The sequence below is a fragment of the Lycorma delicatula genome, chromosome 4 (assembly GCF_047948215.1).
Source record: "Lycorma delicatula isolate Av1 chromosome 4, ASM4794821v1, whole genome shotgun sequence".
Lineage (NCBI taxonomy): Eukaryota > Metazoa > Arthropoda > Insecta > Hemiptera > Fulgoridae > Lycorma > Lycorma delicatula.
In genome coordinates this window covers 174,058,480-174,084,662 of record NC_134458.1, presented here as the reverse complement: position 1 = coordinate 174,084,662, position 26,183 = coordinate 174,058,480, and positions in this window count along the sequence as shown.

Genomic DNA, 26,183 nt, shown 5'->3' with positions numbered 1-26,183 from the left:
TGTTTGAATCATGCAACTATTCATGATTATTTATTATATTAATTCTTTACCTCATATTCCCTTATTCAAATTATATATATTAGTCAAACCTTTAGTTTTCCTTGATTAATAACAATATTTGGTTATAATATCGAATGCTTATTATAATATTAAAAAAACATAAATATTTTTTGTCGTAATAAATTAATGATCATGTTTTATATACATCTGCTTCCGATAAAGAAAGGATTTAACCGTATCAATTCAAATTCGTAAACTACATTTTAATGATTTGAGAACAAAATATTGGCCTTTATTTGAAAAAAAAAATAGGTTTGTATAATAAAATTCTATAATTTAATAATAAAATACCGATTAAAAATGTTGTTGAACTTTTCTAAAATTTATATAAAACCTTAAATTTTTAATTATTATTAGTACAAATCTATTAATAAATTAATATATTAAAAAATAAATAATAACAAAAAAATATTTTAGAATATAATATGGATAATTTACATATATAGTATTGTCCGTCTATTACATTGTAACTATACTTGGACCGTTTCAAACCATGTGAGCGTACTATCTTACTTTACTAGATTGCTATTGACCCAGATTCAATCGTATTGCTTTCATTTGCTATTATGGATCAATCGGAGTAAAATTTAATCATTGTTTTCAATCTATATACACTTATTAAACAGGATAAAATGATATAAAAAAAAATATTAATGGAATAAAAAAAAATGTTCTTGAAATAAGATACTGGTTCTAACAGCTTTATCCCATCAGCACTTACTTTAATCTCCAAATTATTAATTCGAACATACTAATTCCCACATTAAAAATTCTACAAAAGTAGTCTAGATTAGTTTAGACTAATTTTTAGCATTATAGATTAATTTAAATCGTACTATATTCAGAGCATACTGCATGTCGTGACCTTCTGTCGTGACCTTGGCTAATTACACGCTCAGAAATTATCGTAGACAATACAATCTGGACCAAGTTGGGAAGCATACTATTAATTTCATTGTAAAAGAACCAGTATAACGGAGCAGGGTAACGGATTTCTTCCGATTAAGAAGAAAGAAAGGGAAAATAATAACGAAAAGAAGAATCTTGAAGTAAGTAAAAGGGATTCTTTTCTCTGAGTAACAGATCCGTTTAATGATTTGTTCTTTGTAATACAAACAATGGCATCTACAAGAGTTGTTGTTTGACGAGAAGGGTTTCCGTTCCGGAATAAGAACTTATAGAAAAACGTAAAGGTGTGGACGATGAAAATTATTACGCTTTAACAATTAAAGGGATGAACCGGGTACTGGTTCTGCAGGCCAGGTGATATAAATACGTAGCGGAGAGAGTCAGTAGTTCTGCAAGGCCGTGTTCTGCGCATTCGTAGTAACAAGCAATAGTAGAGTATTTTTTCACAAGCCCGAGTTCGGTGTAGTTGCGGTGACGGCGATATCAGTAAGCGTGTGGTAACGAGTGAAGATTACGTCACGAGTATTACATTGCGGACAGTGGGTGAATGCAGGAAGTTGTTCGGTTAGTTAAGTTAAAAAAATTATTTCTTTTAGTCTCTCAATATCCTGGTCTAACCGCGAACACATGACATGTGTGTAAAAGAGAAAAAAGTATATCAGTGAAATTCAAGTTGGATTCAATAAGTTAGCAATACGATGAACAATATCATCATGTGTAAATCTATTTTAAAGAGTCACTAATCATAAATGTTTTGTTTAAAATTTTACCTAAAAAAGATCTTCATTGCAATCGACTTTTATTAAATTATTTCTGCAAAACTATTAAAAGAGAAAAAAGGACTGATGATTTGATTATCTGTATCGTAAATTGATTTACAAACGCATCAAATTATAAATGATTATTTTAAAGATTTTATTGTTCTTTTTTTATTAATTTATTTTTTAATAATAGTTCCAATTGATATTAACATAAGAGCTTGATATAAATTATGAAATAATAATCCATTCTTAAGAAATGTTGAAATAAAATCAATATTTATAAACGTAATTATTTAATAAATACGTTTCAAGTAGTATAGACGGTTTTTATTTCTGTTTCACATTTTTCACCTTCAGCTTCAAACTTTTTTCTAAAGAATAATTCGAGACATAATTTAAATTAATTTAAAATTATCCATTTATATTAATTTTCATAATCCATATCCTTATTAATTACATCTTGTTCAAATTGATTTTTTACGTTTTTTAATATATTTATAATCATTAAATGTTATAACCGTACCAGTTTTTGGCGACTTGGTTTGAATCATGTCGCTTCAAAAACGACAACGATTCTTAAGAATAACAAACATTCTTTGTCTTCCCAAAAAAAGTGAATTTTGGAATAATATTGTAAATAGAACTGAAGTAATTTTTCTTTGTCCCTTTACTGAAATAAATAAGTATATTTATAGTAACTGCATATCAACATATTATGCAATATCAATCCTACCAAACTTTAGTGATATTTTAATAAATTACGTTGAGTATTCTGAACAGCAATTCCCTGTACACATTTGCAGAAACTAGGAGTACAGTGAAGATGATTACTCTTAGAGAAGCCAGTTCTGATTATGACAACTAACTGCATCTATGATGGTTTGAATACGTCACAGCTATGAAAAAGATTGTAACAGATATTATAAAAAAAAATAAAAAAATATCTCTTTCTGATGTAAAATTATTATTTGTATACGCTGTTTTAATTCAGTTGGGGAATTCTACCTGACAAATGATAATATATATTTATACATTTTATAATATTGTTATACACCGTAAGAAAACTTCACCCTTCCCTTACAACCTTTATTTTAGATAAAATATTTGAAAAGCACCCTTTGAACCCTTTAACTTGTTACCTCCATGAGAGGATTAAAACAGTGGTAACCATTTTCTGTCATTTTGCTCAAAATAATAAACTGTTATTAAAGTGAAAGGGGCATATCATTGTATTTTTATTTTACGAATATCAGTTTAGCTGTTGTAGAATTGTAAGGCACACACAAATAACCAAATTTCTAAAAGACATACAATAAAAATACCTCCTAAGAAATAAAAATGAACAAAAATACGCTAAGATGTTCAGTTATAAATTAACTTAAAAAGGTTAAAAAATAATTAAAATGCAATATTTTGATTTATTAAAACAAAACCTTATAAAATGATCATATGTAAACATATATATAGCAAATGTACATATGTATTTACTAACTAGTATAAATTTTGATAAAATTTTAAATTAAATTCTGCTATTATAAAGAAAATATTAAAAGAAACCTTCATGTGTGAGTTTGTAACAGTAAAAAAAGTTAACAATAAAATTATTTTACTTTCCTGTCATTGGTTATAATATTCTCATATAGTGGAAAAATAATGATTCATGAAAAAGAGTTTAAAAAATTGATATTTTTGATTTTTTTAAAACTTTTGATTTATCTACGTTTACTATGTTAAATAGAACCAACTAGAAAAAATTCCACTGAAAAATGAACTGGCAAAAATTTACCTACGGTATCAGTTTTTGGAGTTAGGATAATTTCTTTTTTATTATTATTAAATTTAAAAAAGTTTTAAAATCCCAATAACCGACATTTTAAAGATTTGATCGGCTCCTCTACCTACAATATTTCCTCAAAGTACTTTTATTTTTTTTTTTTGGGGTCGTTTGCACTATTACTGTGCCTCGGAAGACATTTAAAAAATATGCAATAAATAAAAAGATAAATATCTTTTATTTTTAGGGAGGGGAGAATTTAGGGGCAAACGTGTATTTAAAATGGTAAGAAAAGCATGTACGCAAATGCTGAGCTCAAATATAAATTGAGGTTATGGCAAAAGAATGTAAAAATTGACAAAAGAAACTACCTACTTCTCCACCAGGAGATATTAACCGCAAATTTTTACCGACAAATTGTCTGTATATATGAGTTTCTGTGCCAAATTTTATCAAAATCGGTTTACTCAGTCTCAGGTTGTTAAGCTTGAAACACCCCAACAAAGAAAATGAATGCATACGAATAAAACACCCCACTTTTTTATTTTTTGGGCTCCCTTGGTCATGAAACACCAAAAATGCAAATAAAACCACCCGATTTTTTGACTGATATTTGCTACTTTCCTTTATGCAGCACAGGCTTAGAGCTATTCTGCAAGGAAAGTAAAAATATTACTTAATTTCTATTTTTAAAGGAATATAACCCACTCTCTTCAAACGTTATAATAAGGTTTAAACCCGATTCCTTTCTTAATAAAGTATAACTTAAGGAAAGAATCTAAATGTTACAAGTCGTTGTGATGGAGCATTAAAAATATATTCAAAACAAAAACAAAAGTAATACTCCGTATATTGAGAAATTTCATAACTTTTTTTTATCATTTTATAGTAAAATTAAATATAATTTTATTTCTGATGATATTGCGTTTTTCGATAATAAAAGTAGAAAAAAAAATATTATGAAATCAGAAAGGGAAGAGAGACAAGGGATACAATTAGTTTAATGAGAATTATTGATGAGAGGTGTACAGAAAGAGATATAGGGAGGAGTGTATATTTAATTAATGTGAAAACAACATCTGAATGTAGAATGCCTAAATATACCATAGGCTTATAGCCTAAATCAATAATAAATATTAATGATGAAACGAATGATAAAAATATAAAGAATAAATTTGAAAAAAATAATATTACGAGTACTTTAAAAAAATGTTAACTATATCAGAAATAAGGTATGAAAATAAGGAACCAACAAACTGAGTGGTTTGACATAAGAAAATAGCAAAGGAAAGAATGATTTCTGACACGAACCTACTTTCAAGTGTACATTATATATACTGAAGACATGATTAAATGTATACAATATATATATATATATAAGTGAATAAAAGGTTAATTGTTAGAAGAAATAGAAAATATACATTGCTTTAAGATAAGATGCTGTTTTTATGAGATTATGACAATGTACATCTAGAAAAAGAATGTTTTAAAAAAAATGGAATTAGGAAATAATAATACAGTAAATAACTAATAAAAAAAAATGAAATATTGAAAAGTAATTAGTACAGGTACTTAGAAACCGTGTGAATAGAATATTAAAAACAACAACGAAATAAAAAAAACAATAGGAAAGGAAGTATTAAATAAAAATAACCACTTATTTAGTAAGAGAACTTAGACTTGAAGAAGTATCTAGAGAAGTTTTTATTATTATATAAATATGAAAAATGGTTACAAATGAAAATGGAATATTTAAAGGTTGAACGCACTAGAAATGTTCACACATGAGTAGGAGGAATTGAGTGGATATATATATATAAAAGCTGGAAAATTACTGCAGGACTTTTCCGGCTACTAATAATAAAAATTAAAAGAGTTTGACCCAATAAACAAAAAAACAGAATATATATTTTTTTACAAGTGGGGAATAAATTTTAAGAAACTTTTTTCTAAAAACGTTCAAATATAGGTTAATCTTAAAAATATTCTTAAGTAAAGCTATTTAAATTTGACACCCCTTTCAATAAATTGTAAAATTAAAAAAAGAAAATATTTAAATAAATTTTCTGCATTTTACGTCCAGGGTCAATAATTTAGAAAAATGTGCGTTTCTTGATAGCTCTATATATGTAGTAAAAACTTCCAAATTTTTTTGAAAACTAGTAAAACCGAAGGGAGATTGGCAAAAGAACAAAAAAAGATATATATTTAAATTTTAAGAAGTAGGAGTTGGTTTTTCTGAATTATTTATATATTCATCGTAAGTACAGATTTCTCTAAAATACCTCTGATGAAAATCGAAATTTGTTTTTTGGCAATATCCCCCACCTCGTTACCAATTTTTAAAAAAGAATTAATGCGGTCAATGTTCGTATATAGAAATATTTGAGCTTAATTTAAAAACAACTGTTTCGGTCAATCCTGAAATACGTATAAGGCCAAAAGCAGTGTGACACACATACATACATTCATACGTACGCATATACATACGTTTTTTGGTCTAGATGAATTATTGGGCTCTAAAACGTAAAGATTTGCTAAAACACCGATGCTGCACTCTTTACACACCACCAAACATTCCTCTTTTATAATGCTATTTTTGATACATTTTCCGGGAGAAAAATACAGACTGTCATAAGATTGTCACCTGTCTTTGTCGACTGTGTTCATGACAGAGTCATCAAGGTAAAATAAATTGTCTAACTTGAAACTCCTCAACCAAATTAACTTGAATACAAGAAACACATCCCATTATCAACTGCCTCGATTTTGTCGAGACATCAACGAAATTTATTATCTAAAGTATAGAAACCGCAGTCTGAATACTCGAAATCTTTCAGAGAATCGCAGCAAAATTTGCCCTCCAAGTTTCCTTTGAAAAATATAGTTCATTACAAACATTAATGAATCTCTCAAACATATTCGAATTGACAACGATAAAATCTCCAGTGAGCAAATTTAAATACCTCGGAGAAACCATAATGTCCAACATCTCTGAAAAAGCGATGAACGAACGAGCACGCAAACTGGAACTCGCATATCAAATCATATGAAATATCTCAATAAAAAATGCATCTCTGTCAATGCCAAGATCCGCCAATACGAAATCGTCATTCAACCCGAATGCCTATATGCAGCAGAATGCCTGAAACCAATAACAAAATCCACACCCAAATGCTTAAAGCAAAAAAAGAAAGATCTTCAGGAAATCCTACGCCCAAAGAAAACCTATGATAACTACAAACTTGGAACCAACAAGGAACTCTACACAGACTCTTAAAACTCACTGATATAATCCGGAAACGGAAAAACCAATTTTACGGCTACATTTATCGCATAAATGACATATGACTCACAAAACATATCCTCGCGTTCAACAGAACTCAAAAGAACAATAGATGGATCGACGATTTTCGTAAAGATATGAAAGAAATAAACATCACCGAGAAAAAACCCCAAGACGGAAACATATTTCGAGACAAAATCAAGTGGGTTTCAAGAAATAACAAATCAATTGACAACAATTTAGCGTGATCTGAGGAGAGAAAACAGCTCCATTAAAAAAAAAATTAAAAATTACTGGGAAAAAATTAAAAACGCTAAGGAAAGTTGTTCACGCGATCCATATATGCCCTAAATTGAAAAAAAAACACATGTAGAATGAAACACATTGAATAAACGAGTAAAGTAAATGAAAATAAAATATTATTCAAATCAATTACTTTGATGGAAAGCCAACCAGCTAAGGCATATTATGAAAGGAAAAGAATTAATTAAAACAGTTTTGGATTGATCAGTAAAAGGTACACAAAAGAGAGCATGAAATACGATAAAATTTATAGACAATCAAAAAGGAAATAGAAGCTATCAGAAATTCAAAAGTTTTACTTGAAAAACGACAGAAAAGAATAGAAAATATGGTGAAGAGATGTAGGTCAGATATGATGATAAAGTTATCAAACAAAAAACATTAAAACAGTCCTTCTTAATCCCTTAAATTCCTCGTATGATAATATTCTGAAGGGAAAAAAATAGATTCAATCCTTCTAAAATATTACCAATGATACAAATCAAATTTTATATTTTTACACTGGTTAAATGATAAATCCATAACACGTTACAATAATAAATTTTAAACCTAAATATTAATGTTTTAATTTTATTTATATAACAGCCGGGAAAGTAAAATTAGTTATTTTAATAAAATAAACGACTGTGATTTATCTTTGTGAAATAATTTTAAAGTTTATTCTATAGGTATTCATACATGCTGTAGGCTACATCACATTATTAGTGAATTAAACTAATAATATAATTAAATTTATTAAAATATAAAATAATTAGGTAAAGAGTTAATAAATTTATTAAAATCCTTAATAATTATTGTTTTCATCAATTTGTTTTAACAAAATGATTATTTAATGTATTATACTTTACTTAGTCTACTGTTATTAATTACCGAAATAAATTTTACTGATTTCAAAAAAAACTTGTACCTTAAATCATTGAAATACACTTTTTTCCAGACTACGTAAGGATTGAATTTCTTTTGTCAGATTATATTATACAAAAATTATTATAAATAATTAAATTATTTATTTGTGAAAGACCAAGGGTGACTTGTTGAAATGCGATTATATTATTATAAATATAATCTTTTCCATAATATTGAAAAAGAACAAATTGTTCTATCTTAGAAATTACTTACTATGGAACTTTATACGGGTAACAACGTACGTTTACGATTAAATGAATCTACAAAACTGACGTTAGTTTTACTGTTGTTGAACAACAGTTAGTTTCGAAGCTATTTCTATATCCATCGGAATGATGCGGTACTAATAGTCGATATCATTAAAGTCTGGACACAGAAATTGTTTTTTTTTTTTTTTTGCTCAATAACAATTATAATTACGATCGGCTTTCCTGCGGAGCCATAAGTAAGTTTCCTGACAAAAGCACGTGATAAGAAAGTCCTTAAAGAACCCCCAAAATAAATAACACACAATAAACAGTTGTAGCAAACTTAAAGTCAAATATGAAATTTCAAGGTCAGTCATAAATCACAAACCAATAATTTCAGCACCGTATAGTCCACAAAACAAACATTAATAACAAATAAAAAAGTAAAAGAAAAAGAAGTAACAAAAAATTAGATACGACACCACTAAAGTTGACGGTGTTAGATTCCAAACTGTTACGCAGACCCAAGTCGAGTGCAATTATAAAACAGAACGAACATAACTCAATATAACAGAAAACAAATTCTAGGTAGAGAATACAAACATACGACCGTTTCAAAGTATAGCTGATTTTTTTTTAAATTTAAAAAAATTTAGAAATTAAAAAAAAAATTAGTTCATCACTTAATAATAAAATCCATCGTAAATAAAAAAATATTCCGGTATATACAGCTGAATAAACAAGAATTGTACGTGCTGAAATGCAATGTAGCGCTTAACGTTTCATTATTTAATTTAATTCAACCAGTGTTCAGATGGATAAAGGGTGTGCGTTATATTGATCGAGGTAACCGTATGTCGTATTCCTCTGACGTTTTATCTTATTAACAAAGATATTATTCATAATATAATAATGAATAATGAACAAAATTGTCACTTATGTGGATATGTAAATAATTACAACTTCCAGTATCGGATGACAAAAAAGTTAATGAAAAACTGCACATTTTAAAGGCACGATATGGTGTATAATAAAATTTAAATAATCGGTTCATATTTCTTTGACGACAATCATAAATATTTGGTTACTATCATAGCAGAACAAACACGTATACGAATGAAGAAATATTTATATTTGTTAATAACTAGAAAACCTGAATTTAATACAAACACAAGATAGATCGATCATTAGCCAGGCGATAAATGAATGTAATTAAAAATTATTTACAGATCGCCTTATTTCCAAACAGGATGATATTATTTGACCCAAAAGATTTTCGGAACTCTCTGCATCAGATATTTTCATTAGGGACTGTGACATAATGATAACAAAAAAATATAAAATGAAATAAAATACAAGATCTTACCTAGCCAGAATTTTTTTTTAACTTTTTGCTTTGAATCGTAATCAGATTCATATAAAGTCTGTTCACTAAAAATTGTTTGTAAATATTTTTTTTAAATTGAAGATCTCTTCATTAAAAAAAAAAATTCTTTAAACATCTACATCACGAGCCAAAATAATATTTTAATTTAGAAATAGGAATGAATACCATGTACTGTCATTCGTTGCAATTATTTTAAAAGTGTGTCAAAAAGAATGACCCGATTTCAAAACCATACACCTGCACAACCACGAATGAAATCTGCACTATTTAAAATTACCTGTCCTAGAATATGATATGCAGGTCGCCAGATTGCAATACTAGTGCTCAAATGTACGCTAAACTTAGTTGTCAACAACATAGCTTCTGTGCTGCAGAAGGTATTTTGTCTTCTATGGCATAGTATGACTGAAGATATTAGACCCAAAACCAAAATTATTCGGGAAAAATAAAATTAATCTAAAAAATTAATTAACCCTGACACAAAATCTACTAAAAAAAATTATTCTAAAATAAAATTTTATTATACTCTATAGTACAAAAAAAAACCAACACAGTGAAAAGCTATTTTTATTTTTGAGATGCTGCAGGACTGTCTTTTTCTATAACTAAATCAACATTCTAAAGATTCATTTTTCAGACCCGCGAACTAAAATTCAAAAAAAATTTTCAAACTTTTCTTTTTCTAATTTTAACCTTTATTTTTAGTGTAGAGAAATCTTAAGAAAATTTGTAAATTTAACCTATATATGAATATTTTTAGAAAAATCTTTCGTAAAATTTATTCCCCACCGCTAAAACATAAATAATCTGATTTTTATTTTTTGGCTCTAGTTTCTATTATTAGTAGCAGGGAAAGCAATGCAATACTTGGCCAGCTTTTTTAATGAATAATTTAAAAAAATATATATTTTTTTAAATTTCACAAATTATTGACTCATTACTGCAATGTTGAATGTAATTATTAATTATATTAATTTGTGTTTAATAGACTTTAATATTACTGTATAAATTCTATGCTAACTTATTTTACTTTATATTTTATGTTATAATAAAAGCTTACCACAAGTCTATCATTTCTATTATTTGCTGTGTGATGTTATTAGGCAAGCATCAAAAGTCTGCTTACGGAAGCTGACTCTTTAGTCAGCAGAAACCAAAGCTCTAATTAGTTGAAAACACGAACGTTAACTGGTCGATTTAATTGCTCAGAAAACAGTTATTAGATGTTAAATTACTTTTGTAATATATACCGAACTGAAAGACATGTACGTTTTATATATTATTTTGTAGTCAAATTAATCGGTGTAATTATTATATATTTTTTGCATAAAACATCGTTTTTCTCAAAAAAAAAGAAAAATGAATCGACTTGTTAAAATAATCCTTTCTAAATAAGCAAGTTACTTACAAGTATGGAATAAAAGAGTATATTGCAAGCAATAAATAATATTATAATAGAAAATTATTGAATTTCAATCAAGGTGCTTTTTAAATTCTTGAACGTGAATTAATTTTTTACTGCGAAATGATCTTTAATAGTAGATAACAATCCTGAATTTTTACGTATAATTGCCTCAAATATTAAAATATCAGGTAACATGTAGAGTACATAAAATGAAAGTTCCCCCTATTTTTTTCTACCATTGAAAGTTTAGAAAATCCTGACCAATAATTATTATTGGTTAATTATAATTAATATATTTTGAATATAAATACTATTTTTAGCGACCTCTAAAATTATGCCAACATCTTGTTTCCACCATACTGAATCCAACTTAATGCTAAATTCAAAATTATTACGTTATTAGATAGCATAAATCCTATGAAATTTGTTCAAATATTTAAAAGATTTTAATACGAAATAAATCAATACATTTTCATGAATTTAGTTGTTTTTAAGTTTTTCTTTTTGAGCTCACAGAGTGACAAAAGAAGTGAGAAAGTCTAAATAAACTAGTTGGACCCTAAAACCTAAAAATTTTTAAATATCGATACCCAATTTTCACATGATCACCACACTTCCCCTTTTATATAGCAACTATAGCTATATTCATCGGGAAAGTAAAAACGATTTCAAAAAAAAAATGAAAATTATAAGTTTATGAAATTATTAATAGAGAAGAACCTGTTCCCTATTGTTTTTTCTCAATCTTTGAATAAAATTCTTCGCCAGCGGTTGGAGATATAAATGAATTTATATCTTCTATAAAAATAACTTTTAAATTAAAATTTAATATTTGATTACAGACGTAATAAGAGGAACGGATTTAATTTATAAGAAGAAATTTGAGTGGAAAACTTAGATTTTAAATTATATTTTTTTAGCACAAGTAAAATATCTGAACACAATAAAACAACCAGCTTGGTTTAAATAGAAATTTGTACAACAATATTTTTTTATAAAATATTCTGGAAAATTTTTATTCCAATGATTTTTCTTTCGGGAAATCTATCAGGCAACCGAATTTTCTGAATTTTGACTGAAGATCGAATTTCTGTTTCCTAATATACTAGAATTTTTTATAAAAATTTTGTAAATTTTTCAATAACTTATAATATTTATAAGTGTAGTTGAATAATATAATTTCATGATTCCCGTGAAATTATATTATTCAACTCAAGTACTTTAAGAAGTTTTATCTTGTTAAAACTTCTTTTCTTTTTTTTTTACATAGCGATCTTCTTTCTTATCAATTAAGTGTGATTTTCACTTTTTTCTCTTTTCCTTTATATTATTAATTTTAATGTATGTTTTATTTATTTGAGGTAGCTAAACAATAAAGATACTATTTAAGTATTTATATGGAGAGTTATTCCGTTCATATTTACTATTTAAATATGCATCTTGTTTGCCCTACATAAAAGTGTATGAAGTTAAATTAATTTAATTTATATTTTCTTAAGGTAATTTATTTTGTAAGTAGTTTCTGTTTAAATAGATTGTTATACATTTAACTAATAAGTAGTAATATCAATAAACTTACCCAAAAGTTGATTTGTAAGTTAATAACATTCAGTCATGTTACTTACCTATAAAAAAGAGAAAAGAATATAATTAATAAAAAATTATAATTTTAAATCTTAGACAAACAAACAAAAAAGGATGAATTCTCCTGATATTTTTAAATTACATAAAATTTAACTTTTCACCAACTGATGAAGTTGAAAATAATAATTATTATTCTTACACTTCATGTATTTTTTGAACAAAATTCGAATTCATTTTCGTCTTAAATCAATAAAACGTATTAATATTAGCTCTAATTTATTCCTGAGTTATGTTACTATTTATAAGTTATCATAAAACATAGACTTTAAACGCTTCAAATGGCAATGTAATCAGATATGAAATTAAATTTAATAGATTTATTGAGATACAATAATACATTGAATATTACGCTTAAAATATTTTCCTTTTCGTTACTGTTAAATTTTAATATTATTATTTTAATTCAGGACAATCAAATTTAAAAAGAAATATTGATAAATAGAAATTTTTTTTCTTCTGGTATGTATTACCCTATAACTCTTTGATAAAAGATAAAATTATAACAATCTGATAAAACTTTAAAAACAGTAAAAAAATTAATTAAGTCAAGGCGCTGAAATACTTAAAAATAATTTTAAAAATCATATATAAACAAATATTATCTATTTAGATCCTTTTATGATAATTTCTTTAACGATTTTCAATATTACCTTTGGTGATATAATTATTATCTTTTTCTAAAATCCCACTTTAATCAAACTGTAGCACCAAATCGATACCATCTAATTCAACTTTTATTTTCAAACCGCCGGGTTGGTTTAGTGATAAAAATCGTCGCTGTTAATCAGCTGATTTAAAAATCGAGAGTTCTCAGGTTTGAATACTGGTAAAGGTAGTGAGTGACTTTATTCGGATTTGAATACTAGATCGGGTGTTCTTTGGTGGTTGGATTTCAATTAACCATACGTCTCAGGTATTGACGGCCTGAGTCAGTACAAAACTACACCTCAGTCACACGTTACGAATAAAGAACGTGGCTGTTTACGGACCCCGATTCCAGAAAGCTGCGTGTGATATCACGAGACTTCCAGAATATTCACTAAATATTACGAAAAGAAATCTTTTTTAAAATATTTAATAGAATCAATAACCCGTACGTAACACGCAGTGTACCATACTGCATTTAATAATTGTAGATTAAATCGTTCCTGAAACATAAAATATAATAGAAGCAAACACATATATGTATAAAGTAGTATTTTTTAATCCAAAATTTTAATATTTCTGAGTTGAGATGAAATTTGTTGGTGATGAGAAAAAAAAATTAATTTATTTTGACCAATAGAAACAATATATTTTTGTTATTTAATAGTTGTTAGCGGAACGCATAAAAAATTTAATATTAACAATAACAATTAAAAACAATGATGAACTTTTACGATGGTTAATTTTATGTAAATTCTAATAAACAACATAAACATGGTTAATTAAGAAAATAAATACCAATAGTAATTAATTATTGATCTGCATACAGTTACATGTAGGCGTGTGTAGACATTTTTATTTAACAAAACAGGTAAAGAAACCTTCTATTTCATTATTTTATTTTATTATTATTTTTTTTTTTAAATTAGCAAAACATATAAATTAATATAAAATATTAGTAGTTAAATAATGTGTTCTTTGAGTCAGGATTTGTCAGTTTTAATCACAACAAATTTTGTTATAGTGTATCTTTCTCTTGTATAGGTAATAAAAAAGAGAGAGACAGAAAGGGAGATATAAACTAGTAAAAAAAAAAACTGGATCACAAGACAAGCAAAAAATAAGTAACAGGGACAAAAGGGATTTACTTTGTTTATTATTGGGAGGAAGTAATATTTTGCAGATCCCTTATTCCATTTAATCTCAGAAAATATTATTGATGACATAACAAGAATAAAGTGATTTTTTTATACTTTTGTTTAACTTAAATAAAAAATTAAATTAAATTTATACAAAAACTTATAGAACACTCATTCATATGTATGATACAAATATTGATATAAAATTTCAATATTCATTTTTTTGTTGATTTTTATATAAAAATAAATGTAATATTGGACTTAAGTTTTTTTTTTCTTTGCCGAAGTGTTTAATTTACCACCGGTTCAAATTAACTGGAATCATAAGTAAAAAAAATTCATGGAGAGAGGTTTCCATTAAAATCCCTCAAAGAACTGTATACGTATACATACATTACACAGTACACATAAATATTTAATAAAAATAAATAAGTACATACAAAGATGAATCCAAAGGGCATTGATCAATTATAGAACATAAAAAGCTTAGAAAACAACAAAATATAGAGTTAACAATCACACAACGAACAACTTATCAGATCAACAATAGTAAGTGCGAATGAAGAATTTTGACGATGCACAACATTCTAGGGTAGCTGATTCACCTAAACTCTCAGAGAACTTACAGATCTAGTATGTGCAGTTGCTTTAGGCACCTAACGTCCTCGCTGTTACCCAGGAGGTTAACCTCGAGCGAATACAGTTGTTTGTTCAATTTCATTTTATATCTTGTACTGAATCGCCGTATCTCCTCTCGAAATGGTTGGTGCCCCTAGATGATTATGTATTTCAGTGTTTTAGCAAACCACGGCGCTTCTGTTATATTTTTCAATAGTTTGTTCTGGAATCGCTGAACGACTGGCCTTAATGTTACTCTCGCTTGTCGTACCAAATAGTTGGATCCCGTAGATCCAAAACGGTTTCAGTGCCCTTTAGTTCAGCAACTGCTTGTTATGTAATCATAATTGCGGCTCTTGCCCAGCAACCAGTATATTTTCCAACTTAATGTTAAATTTCGTTCTTTTTTTCCTGACATGATTCCTCTACGTCAGTCGGTAATCCAGATGTATTCCAAGGTTCAAATATTAAATTTTAATTTCTAAAATTAATTTTTTAATCGACCGAATTTTTGTTAGATGAAAGAAACCTATCGTTATTTAAACGTAGTATTCGTATATTAATATTTTTTTTTTTTTTAAACACGTATAAAATGAAATTTGATTTCAAAAACTTGCTTTAAAAATTGTGGTCTACAAAAATTGTGTTACATAAATAATTTTTGTCTTTCTTACCTATTGTTTCTTTGCTGGATGCAAATCGACCACAAAATTTGACCAAAGCGCTTTTATTTTTCGTAATTCTCACTCATAAAAAATGAAAATTGTTAAAATTATTTATTTTCTCTATTAAAAATAAAACCTTAAAATTCAGTTGTAAGTAAATTTTTATGATAATAAATTACTTAATAATGAAATATGTAGGTCTGAAGATATTTATAAATGGAACATATTTATAAAAGGCTCACTCATTGCAACTTGTACAACCCTAATCTGGTATAACCACAAAGAATGACACCGACACTAACCGTTTACTACGATTTATTCCTTCTAAGAGAAATAAATCTATCACAGTAATGTGATTTAAGCAATAACCTTTATTAGTGATATTATAATTCTTATACTCATATCAATCGCTATTTTTACTGAGAGTAAACCAGACTAAATCACTTTTTCTTTTTGACTTTCTTGCGAATGGCATCACAAATTAGGTCTTTAGTTTTATTCCTATCTTTTCTGATATAGATGTGCATTTTATTTTTTACCCGTTACACGTATTGTTTTTTTTTTTTGTGTATTGTTAATAATTTTTATAAGAATGCCTTGTAGTTGCATGAATCACCCTAACAATTTTTGTTACGTATGCAGTGAATTAGGTCTTAAATTTCAAAGAAGATATATTACTCCTTCGGTTAATTCTGTTTTAGGTAAAAAGCAGAAGGATCAGGACAATTATTTGGCCCCTTACTTCTGCTGTAATTCTTGTATAACTTTACTAAGCAGCTGGCTAAGTGGGTCGAGACATGTTCAGTTTGCTATACCTCTAGTAAGGATGGAAAATAAGAATTATTCTGCAGACTGTTATTTTTGTATCACAAAAATTAAAGACATCATAAATAAATTTAAGATATCTACCGTATTTTCTTGTCTTCCCTCAACCATAAGTTCTATTCCAAACAGTGAATAGTTAAATGTTCCAATTCCACCAGAAACATACATTTTAAAAGAAAATTTTGACGATGGCTATGGTGATTTAGAAAGTAATTAAGAAAAAGAGGATTCAGATTTCAATTTGTGAGAACCGACCCTCACAAAATTACTCAAACAGAACTTAATAATTTGGTTCGTGATCTTAATTTGTCTAAAATGTGGTCTGAATTACTGTATTCCATGTTGAAAGGTTGGAACCTCCCCGAAAGGGTCACTAAAATATGTTTTTTCCTGTATTAGGCAGCAAGAATTTCAGTAACTCTTCTCTGAATAAGTTAATGTAGTTTATTGCAATGATGAAAATTCTTTATTAGATTTACTAGGATACCATCGCATTCCTACGGAACGGAGATTGTTTATAGATTTCTTTAAAACGAATTTAAAAGCAATCTCCTTCACAATGGAAATGAGAAACCATGAATTTCTCTTATTTACGTAGCACAAATGAAAGACGACAATATGAAATTTTTTATTGACGAAGTTACAGTAGCAAAATATTCTAAACGCAAATGCGGAGATCTAAAGGTGATTATACGACCAGATCGAATATACTAAGTACTATTGCTTCTTATGCTAATGGCACAATAGAGACAACAAAATTCATTACATTAAAAAAAATCTGTTCAAGACAAAAACACTCTTAGCCGGGCGAAAAAATATATTTGTTACTAGAATGTATATCTTCCACCATTACACATAAAACTGGATTTAATAACCAAACCAGTTGACTAAGATTTTTTATAACTTAAACGGAAATTTTCTATAACTATTGAGACAAAAGTTAAACAAGTTCAGGAAGAGTTTCAATGAATCTGAGAAATAAGCAACGGTTAAATTTCTAAATTTTGTACGTCGTTCCTAAATTAAAATAAGATTTAGTATTATGTACAATTATAAATTGATTCTCTAGAAAACTATAAACAAATGGGATGCAATACGTCTATTAAAAAAAAGTTGCAATCGAACATGTTTTTTAATAAAACCATAAAAACAATGTTTTTTTTTTAAATTTGTGAAGTTAAAAACAGTAATTTTTAAAACTCAATTTTTACATGACGAGATTTTTAAAGGCCTTTTATTTATCGCCATCTTCTAAAAGGGAAATTAGAATTTAAAAAATGACTATTTTTTTACTTCGGTTTCTTAAAGTTGCTTATGGTGTTTTTAATTTTTTTTTTAAATATGGTAATATATTTCTTGTGATATACTAGTAAATTTTCTGATAAATTTTTAAGATCTTAAAAAATAATAATCGGGTAAAACCTTTTAAGTATTTTTGAAAAGATATAATTTGGATGGTGATAATAATAATAATTATAATAATAAAACAGTTTCCTTTTTAAACGAATTACCGAATAAATTTTTAACAAAATTATTGTTTTAATAATGTTTGCATAATTACTTATCATTAAGAATTTAATTAATTTTCATTTTTAAAAGTATGATTTATATAATATATATATATATAAATAATACCGAATATTTTATTACGAAAAAAAAGTAAATTGTATGATGCTAATTAGTAATGTAACAACAGGAGGATGAAGTATGTAATGTTATTTTGTTATTAACAGGGACAAAAAGAAAAAAAACATAGTTTTTTTTTAATTAATTAAAAAGAGGGAAAAACAGAAAGTAACGAATGAGATACATTTCTGAATATGAAGAATGGATGTGTATATTATAATTAAAATAAATGTGACAGGTATTTGAATATTTTTCTCTTACACTCTACAATTTTTCCCCTCTCATTTTTTCGCTTTCATTCAATATCTCTTTTTATCTTTTCTGGTCTTCAATACCCTAGAGATTTCCATTAAAATATGAACCTTCTTACAACCCTCGTATGAATTCCACCTGTATTTATAGTCCAATTATAACCCCTACATTTCAAGCGTACTTACTTCGTTGGTTGCATCTTACTTTCCATTTTGAAATTTAAACAATTAATCCACAAAGAGCAAGTTATCTTACTCGAGTAACATTTTCATGCGATAAGTTATAACAAACCTCAAGTACAGTAATTGTCATTTAATTGTATGCTTACAGCTTATGAACAAATATAAATAATAATTATGGTAAATAAAGTTAGAAGTAAATTAGCTGATGTAAATACAAATTATATTTCGTAACTGAAATATTCTTATTCAAGAAAATATTATTATAATTTTCTTTTCTTATTCTTGTAATTCTCTGCTTTACTTTTCTCTTTTTTCTTTCCCTTTTTAATTAAGTAAAACTAAGTTATTTTAAGTATCATTAAAATTAATAATTTATTGAAGTTTGGCCGTTATTTTAATCATGTTTTGTTGATCAGGATGAGCATGATGTGCAGCTCTCCTGAATCGACACAGACCGCTTCATCACAGTCAATCCACGAGTCCACCAGACTGCTGCAAGTTTCCGACCAAAGCCCCGGGGAATGGAACTATCAGCAACTGCTACCACCACAGAAGTAAAATTTTCTACCAGGTCATCTAATGGTAGCTCGTCCAGGCTCCGAGAAGACTTGAAGGCCGGACTCAGTAAAATTAGAAAAATCTAGGCCAATCTAGGATTGGCCTAGAGCCAATCTCCTGTGCAGTAAGCGCCCCTCCAGAACAGAAAATGCCTTCCATGAACATCGCGCAGTCCATCCATCTGTTCAAAAAGTATTAGTCAATGATCGCTAGAGCACTCGTCAACTTCAGACCAGTCCGGGATCCTATCAGAGATATTTTTACCAATTATAATATCAATATTAGTGCTACGAAAGGCCCTCCGTATATCGACCATGCCGACGTTGGTGGCCAACTGGTCTGCAACATTAAAGACTTCAAAATCATACTCCGCGATGAAACATTCAACCGATTCACCACTAAAATCAGTAATCCCACTGTGCCAAAAAAACGACTTGGCAGTAACATTAACGCCTATAAGGATGGACAATTGCCTATCAATCTAAGGATCCTATCTCCATCTTGCCAGATGTTCCTCAGTGGGATTCCTATACTGAAAGTACGAGCTGACAACAATCAAGTCCTAACCATTAATGACAAGCCTGACCACTACTACATGATGAATGTCAGAAGCCTGTCGCACACAGACACTATCAAGTGACCTCCTATACAGTATAGCAGACATGTTATTATGTCCTATGTAAAATCCTTTCCAGCCATAAAAACCTGACAGATCACCCTAGATCGTATACGGATGCTGCAGGAAAATAACAGCGAAGCTCCATCGCCCAACAATTTCATCTAACTCAACTTGGACTACATAAGCACCCCGGGCATTCAGGTGACCAAACTTAACCATCAAGAGATTTAAACTATAGCTCAACTGCCCGAAAGTAATAACCGCATTCTCTATTAGCAACTGAGTGCTTTTAATTCTGCGCAACCTTTTGCAGTTCACGCAGATCGGACGGAGCCTCTGACTTCTGTAGACAGTCATCGGCGTTTGTAGCCTTTCTCGCCATAATGTGCACAGACCAGTGTAATTTCACAAAACTTGGCTCTGTGGCAATACCTACAGCACTTAAAACATTTTTCAACATCAAGGTATTCTTTGACCCGATAGGAACCAAAGTCAACAAATAATCTACCCTCAGATGTAAACCTCTGAAAGAGACTATTACGTACCTTAAAAATACCATGATATATTTGGGTATCACGCCTATCAGTTTTAAAGACCTGTCTATATTTCCGCCTAAAAGCGTTTCGTCCAAATCGGTGTTCTGTTCCCTTATTAGGACAGTACGTCCCATTAGCCATCAGAAAGGCTGCGATCAATATCGTAAACAACGTTGCGGGGTCTACGCATCGTTTTAGGGTAACATTTTACATTCAGTTGTTTGACGGCCGAGGACTCCATGATCACCCGGACTGTCTCCTTGTCCTTTGCAAATACAACTAATATTTTGCTGGTCTCGCTAATGTTTTTAATTTTAAGCTCCTTCCGACTATCGTGAAGGGCAACCTGAAGGTCCTTTTTCAATTGAATACTGGGTGCAGTTAAGTCCTCCGCCTTATTAACAAAAATAACTTCAGGCTTTTAAGAAACTTGACTGGCTTCATATCTTCCGCTGACTACTTCAGCATACTGTTTAGGTTGTACTGAGGTCGGGGCAGACTATTGGAGCACTGTGACCTCTTTGGGCTTGGAGGCAAGGTTCTCAAATCCTTCTAAAAGTGCAGAGAACGCTTCCTGAAACAATTTCAGGCAGGGTAAAAATCTACCCTTCGTAGCTGCACTCACACTCATAGGGTTTTCCAGATAACTGAAGAAGTTATCCAATTCGGCATGAACTTCAAAGGCCAGTAGGCCAGAACTACCAGGTCTGCTCCTACCCCGCAGAAATTCATCGCCTAAAGGGTTAACTTCCATCCGAGTGGGTACCCATACACCTGTCACCGAGCCTTCATTATCAGAGACTGAGGAGGTTGAAGCAAAAATACCCCTCTTACGGCCGGACTTCATGCTTGCCTCTTGAGTATTTGTTAAGGCCGAGATACCCTGTCCTGATAATCTGAAAATATAAATGATTACTGTCTTCCTTCTACGTAGACTCTTGGGAAGCCCACAAATATGACTACTATCCGCAGCGAGCCACGAATAGCCGGAGACCTTCTATATTCTTCTGTCACTCACTGCACCTCTTTGTCTCTGCTGGATCAAATACGTGAAGTTCAGAAACTAATACGCAGTCACGGATTACGGCCCTTGTTCTTAAAAAAACGCAAACAGGACTAAGGGGGTAACCGCTTTTCTTATTACAAGGTCTTACGACCCTGAAGTCATTGCCACTCTTTCGCCGCGATAAGGCGGGTGTTCGAACAAATCGTATGCCTAGAAACTCTGAATCTCCGTAAAATGGATGAGTTGTGTCTAAATATATATGGCGTAAAATCGTTGCAGCAGTACTCAATCAGCAAAAATTCAGAAACTGGAGAAGGTACGCACTCGACCACCAGTTCGATGTAGCAATGAAAAAGACTCAGTTACAACGCACAAACTCTATTCGTATCAAGAGTACCGACCGCACAAATTTAAAAAAAGAAAAAATATTATTTTAATCGCACAAATAAAATATTAAAAAAAATAAAAATAAAAATTGAAAGCTCAAACATAATTGTTATTTTTAATCAATAAAGCAAGGGTACTCTATTTCTTCTATTACGTGTTATTATGGTGGGCTAGTAAAATAAAAGTACGGCAAAGATTCGGGAAATTTAAAAAAATTGATACTGGAAATCAGTAGTTATGTTAATGCAATAATATACTCATCTCATAAGATAAGATTAACAGAGAATGTAAAATTATTATTCAATGATGTATTTTTTTTTTTAAATTATTATTAGAAGTAAAATTATACTTTAGATATAATTACTTGGGGAAATTTTTTTTTTTATAAAAAAAATACTTGGTATGTAGTAAATACCATTAATTATAGCAAGTACTATAGATTGTGTTATGTTATTGTGAATATACGTATTCAGCTGTAGTAAATATTAAGTATTTTCGTATGCAATAATTACGTATGGGAATAATTCTATATGGAATTTATTGTCAATCCATGCACAAATATACAAGGTCATCATAAAATAATGGTAAGGTTTAATCCATGAAATTAATAAAAACAAAAATAATTACAGTTATTTTCTTTTATTTCTTAAATTCTCTATTTTAAATAATTTTGTTACATAATCAATAATTTCAATATGCGCGCCCTTTGTTATTTTGCAAATGTCTAATCGATATTCACTTTCTGCCCGAACACTATGAAATATATTGATTGTAACTGCTTCCTTAATTCTTTCATTTAAATAATTCAAGTCACGTAATTTTTTCGAGAAAACAATGTTCTTAATGTATCCACACATAAAAGATACATAAGGAGTTAGGTCCAGCCTTTCGTGAAGCCAGAGTATAAGAATTTCTCGGCCTATCTATCTATTTAGATATTTTTCTTTTAAAGCATTAAAACTAAGGTTTAAGTTAAGTCTAAGTTTAGGTTGAAGAAAGCAATTGTAATTTAGTATATTAAGAAATAATTTTTATTATTAATAACCCAATTACACGATTTTTCGTTAAATCACTCCAAACATTATCTTTAGGTACGTGAAGAACTTTATTAAAAATTACTTATTAGTTTTCATATCCCTATCTTATTAATTTTGTTTATTTATACATTCATCAGGGTGAAAACTGGTCTCATGTGTAAATACAAAATCATTTAAAAACGATTCATTTTCCTTAATTCTTTTTAAAGTTTCAACAGCGCACTGAAAACGTTTATCTGTATCAGATAGTTATATTTCTTTCAGTAACTGTTTCTTTAAGCATACAAGTAAAAACTTTTATATATAATAATAAACGTTTCTTATAAACAACTGATTTTTTTGTTATTTGTGATTCAATACTTCGAAGAGCGATAAATTTGTTGGGGCTCGTTGATTACAGATTATCTAATTCGTTTAACCCTTTCTTCTGAAATTAATGGACTTCCAGGCAATTGCTGTTCAGAACAGATCCTATTTCTTTGAACCGATTGAATGACCTTTGTATTTTTTTTATGGGGAAGCTCCTTTACATATGTACTTCAAAATACATGGGGATGTAAAATTATTGATTTCAGTTCGGAGTGCCGCAAAGCACCCTTTTTCTTGAACAGAGAATGTTGTTCACAAATTTCAGCAATTACACCTTTGCATTCTTTATATCTCTGTATAGTATTAGCTTCTACTGAATATTTAAAATGGCTATTGTTCAAACTTTCCTGGTACAGGCTTTCAGTGCAAACAACATATTTTTTCAAAATTTCCTAAGTCTGATGAAAATATGAGTTAATGAAATTTCATCATTCACATCCTGATTAATAGTTTACTTTTATATGATTATTTATGATGAATTCTATAAAATGTTTGTTATAGCTTACTGTGGTGACCAACACTCAGTCAGTATGCGATCAATGCTTAATGTCTTTTTAATATATATTAAAAGTTTCATAATTAAAAGAAAAAATGAAAAATAACTATTTTTTAATCAAATTAGATTTTTTAAAGAAATTTGTTTATTTTCGGCAATAATTTATAGGTTCTCAGATTTAAATCTTAGTGGTCAAGTTATGTGTTTTAAAGATGGATCTATCTCATAAGTTTAACGTTTGTGAGTGAGGATATAATATGAATATTTTAAAACGTACAACATATCCCAAGCTTTACAAGAGTTTGAATGCGGGATCTTTAGACGAAAGGCTTAGAAGTTACTACTACCCTGCGGAGATTAGAATTAATTCCGTGATATAAACTTTAAAGAATGGATCAAACATAAGACTGCAATAGGCAGCGGAGGAGAGGGCCAGGCAGACTGGAAGACTGCAGTAGACCTGTGGCTGAGAGACCGATGTCGGACGGCTATGGGCAGCCAGCCTTAGGTGGTGGGCGGCGGGGGCTCCTCGGAGTTGGCGTTCACCGATGATCCTTTGGGGACGTCGCTCTGGCTATTCTAATTCGGTGACAAGAGCGTCCGGGTGGTTGTGCAGGGGCTGTGTACAAACCATGTGGATTGGTCTGTCCCCTGTGTGACTAGAGGGAGAGGTTTTTTAGCGGGTGAGAGGCCCACACTTGCCGTCAGAGCGCGCCTGGCAGCGGCTGGCAGAGCTTTTTCCTCCTCCTACGGAAAACAAAAAAATAGGTCGTTCTGCAACAACATAATGTGACTTCTTGCCACGGTACGAATCATAAAAATTATCGATTTTTTCAAATAACCCATTTAAATGTTTTTATTTAATTCAGCTAAATGTTCCAAATTTAAAATTATGAATATTTGATTGAACAACATATATTCCTTATTTAAAATATGAAATCGTAAAAAATCTATGAAAAATTGCGATGTACAGTCACGTTTTGGGCTATATACCGAGTGCACAAAAAATAATATCGGGGTTTTAAGTTGTTATAAAATTTCTTGGATGAGGTGTACAGTGCTATTTTAAGACTAGAATAAAAAAAAAAACAAAACATAAGTAACAGATTTAGTTTCGCGTATGGCCATAAATTGGTTCACTATCATTCCGCTTGAAAACATACTAGTAAAAATGGCGAATTCTGAACATAAAGCCTTTTTGCTTTGTTTGCTAGATGTACATCTGTAGTCACCGTTCAAAATGCGTTCCGTAGAAAGTTAAAATTATGAACCTCCAAATAACATTCGTGAGTGGAATCATCGGTTTGAAACGATCAGATGTCTATGTAAATTGATGATTACATACGGGACGACCGAGAGTGTCTGAACAAAATGTTAAACGTTGTCTGGGAGTCTTTCCTGTGTATTTCTTAGATATCTGTTAGGAAGACCAGCCGTGAACAGGCGATACCGGTGATGAGAGTGGGGAATGTTGTAAAGAAACGCTTACATACGCGATCATACCGTTTACAGACATTATTCGCTTTGAAATCTACTGACTATGCTGTGCGCGCCGACTTCGCAATCGAAATATATGAAGATTCTTTTGATCGTACTGTGTTTAGTGACGAGTTAACATTTCATGTTAGTGAAAATTTAACACACATAATGTCCTTATCTACCTATTTTTCTGTTTAGCCTCCGGAACTACCGTAAGGTATTACTTCAGAGGATAAAGGAAAATGATATAATTAATTGTGAGATATCCCGATGGCAAGTTTACGCGCCGTTCTTTATTGCTGAAGCAAGCTTAACAGAAGTCGCTTATTTGGATATACTGCGTACACGGTTCTTTCCTTAACTGGAAGAAGGCCAGAAATTTTTATTTGACAAGATAGTGAACATCCTCACTGGCATAATTCTTGAACATAACACTCGAAATTGGTAGAATGACGTTTTCCGTCAGTCGGTAGCGTTGAACCCGATATGATAGAGCTTGTTTTCAGTGGCTTTCAAAGTTGCTGATTTGACCTTACGTGATTTTGTCTTTTGTAGTTTTATAAAGGAACTAGTTTAGGGAATGAGGAGAAATGGCCATCATAGGTTCCGTATCTCAAAATATTACTCAAAGGGTAAGTACGTTTTTTTCAAATACAGTAGATTTAATATATCTGACGTTGCTAATGTAATTTCTGTATGATGATTAGTGTTAGTCAAATCTCCCATTGGAGTGAGGCTAAAAAAACCTTTTCCTCTTTTTTGTCGTTTCTGGACTAAAATCCACTTTCTTGTACTAATAACATGATTCCATTGTGATGGTATGTATTTTTGGAGACATATTTGGAAGATTTATTTTAGCTCTGGGGGATAATAAATTAATTTTTCCCCTTTTAATGTCAGTTATCGTTTTTGCTTCATATATTCAGACAGAATTAACTGATTCTTATGAAGTTTTGTACGATCACTTCTGACTACGGATTTGATTACAATCTGTTATAGTGGTTGGGAAATACAATCATCATAAGCAAAGCTTCCAAAAGCAAAGCCTGCAGTTTTATGAGTTTCATAACTTTCTAATGGGAAAGCCAGCAACTCAAAATTAATTAATTGCAAAATACGTC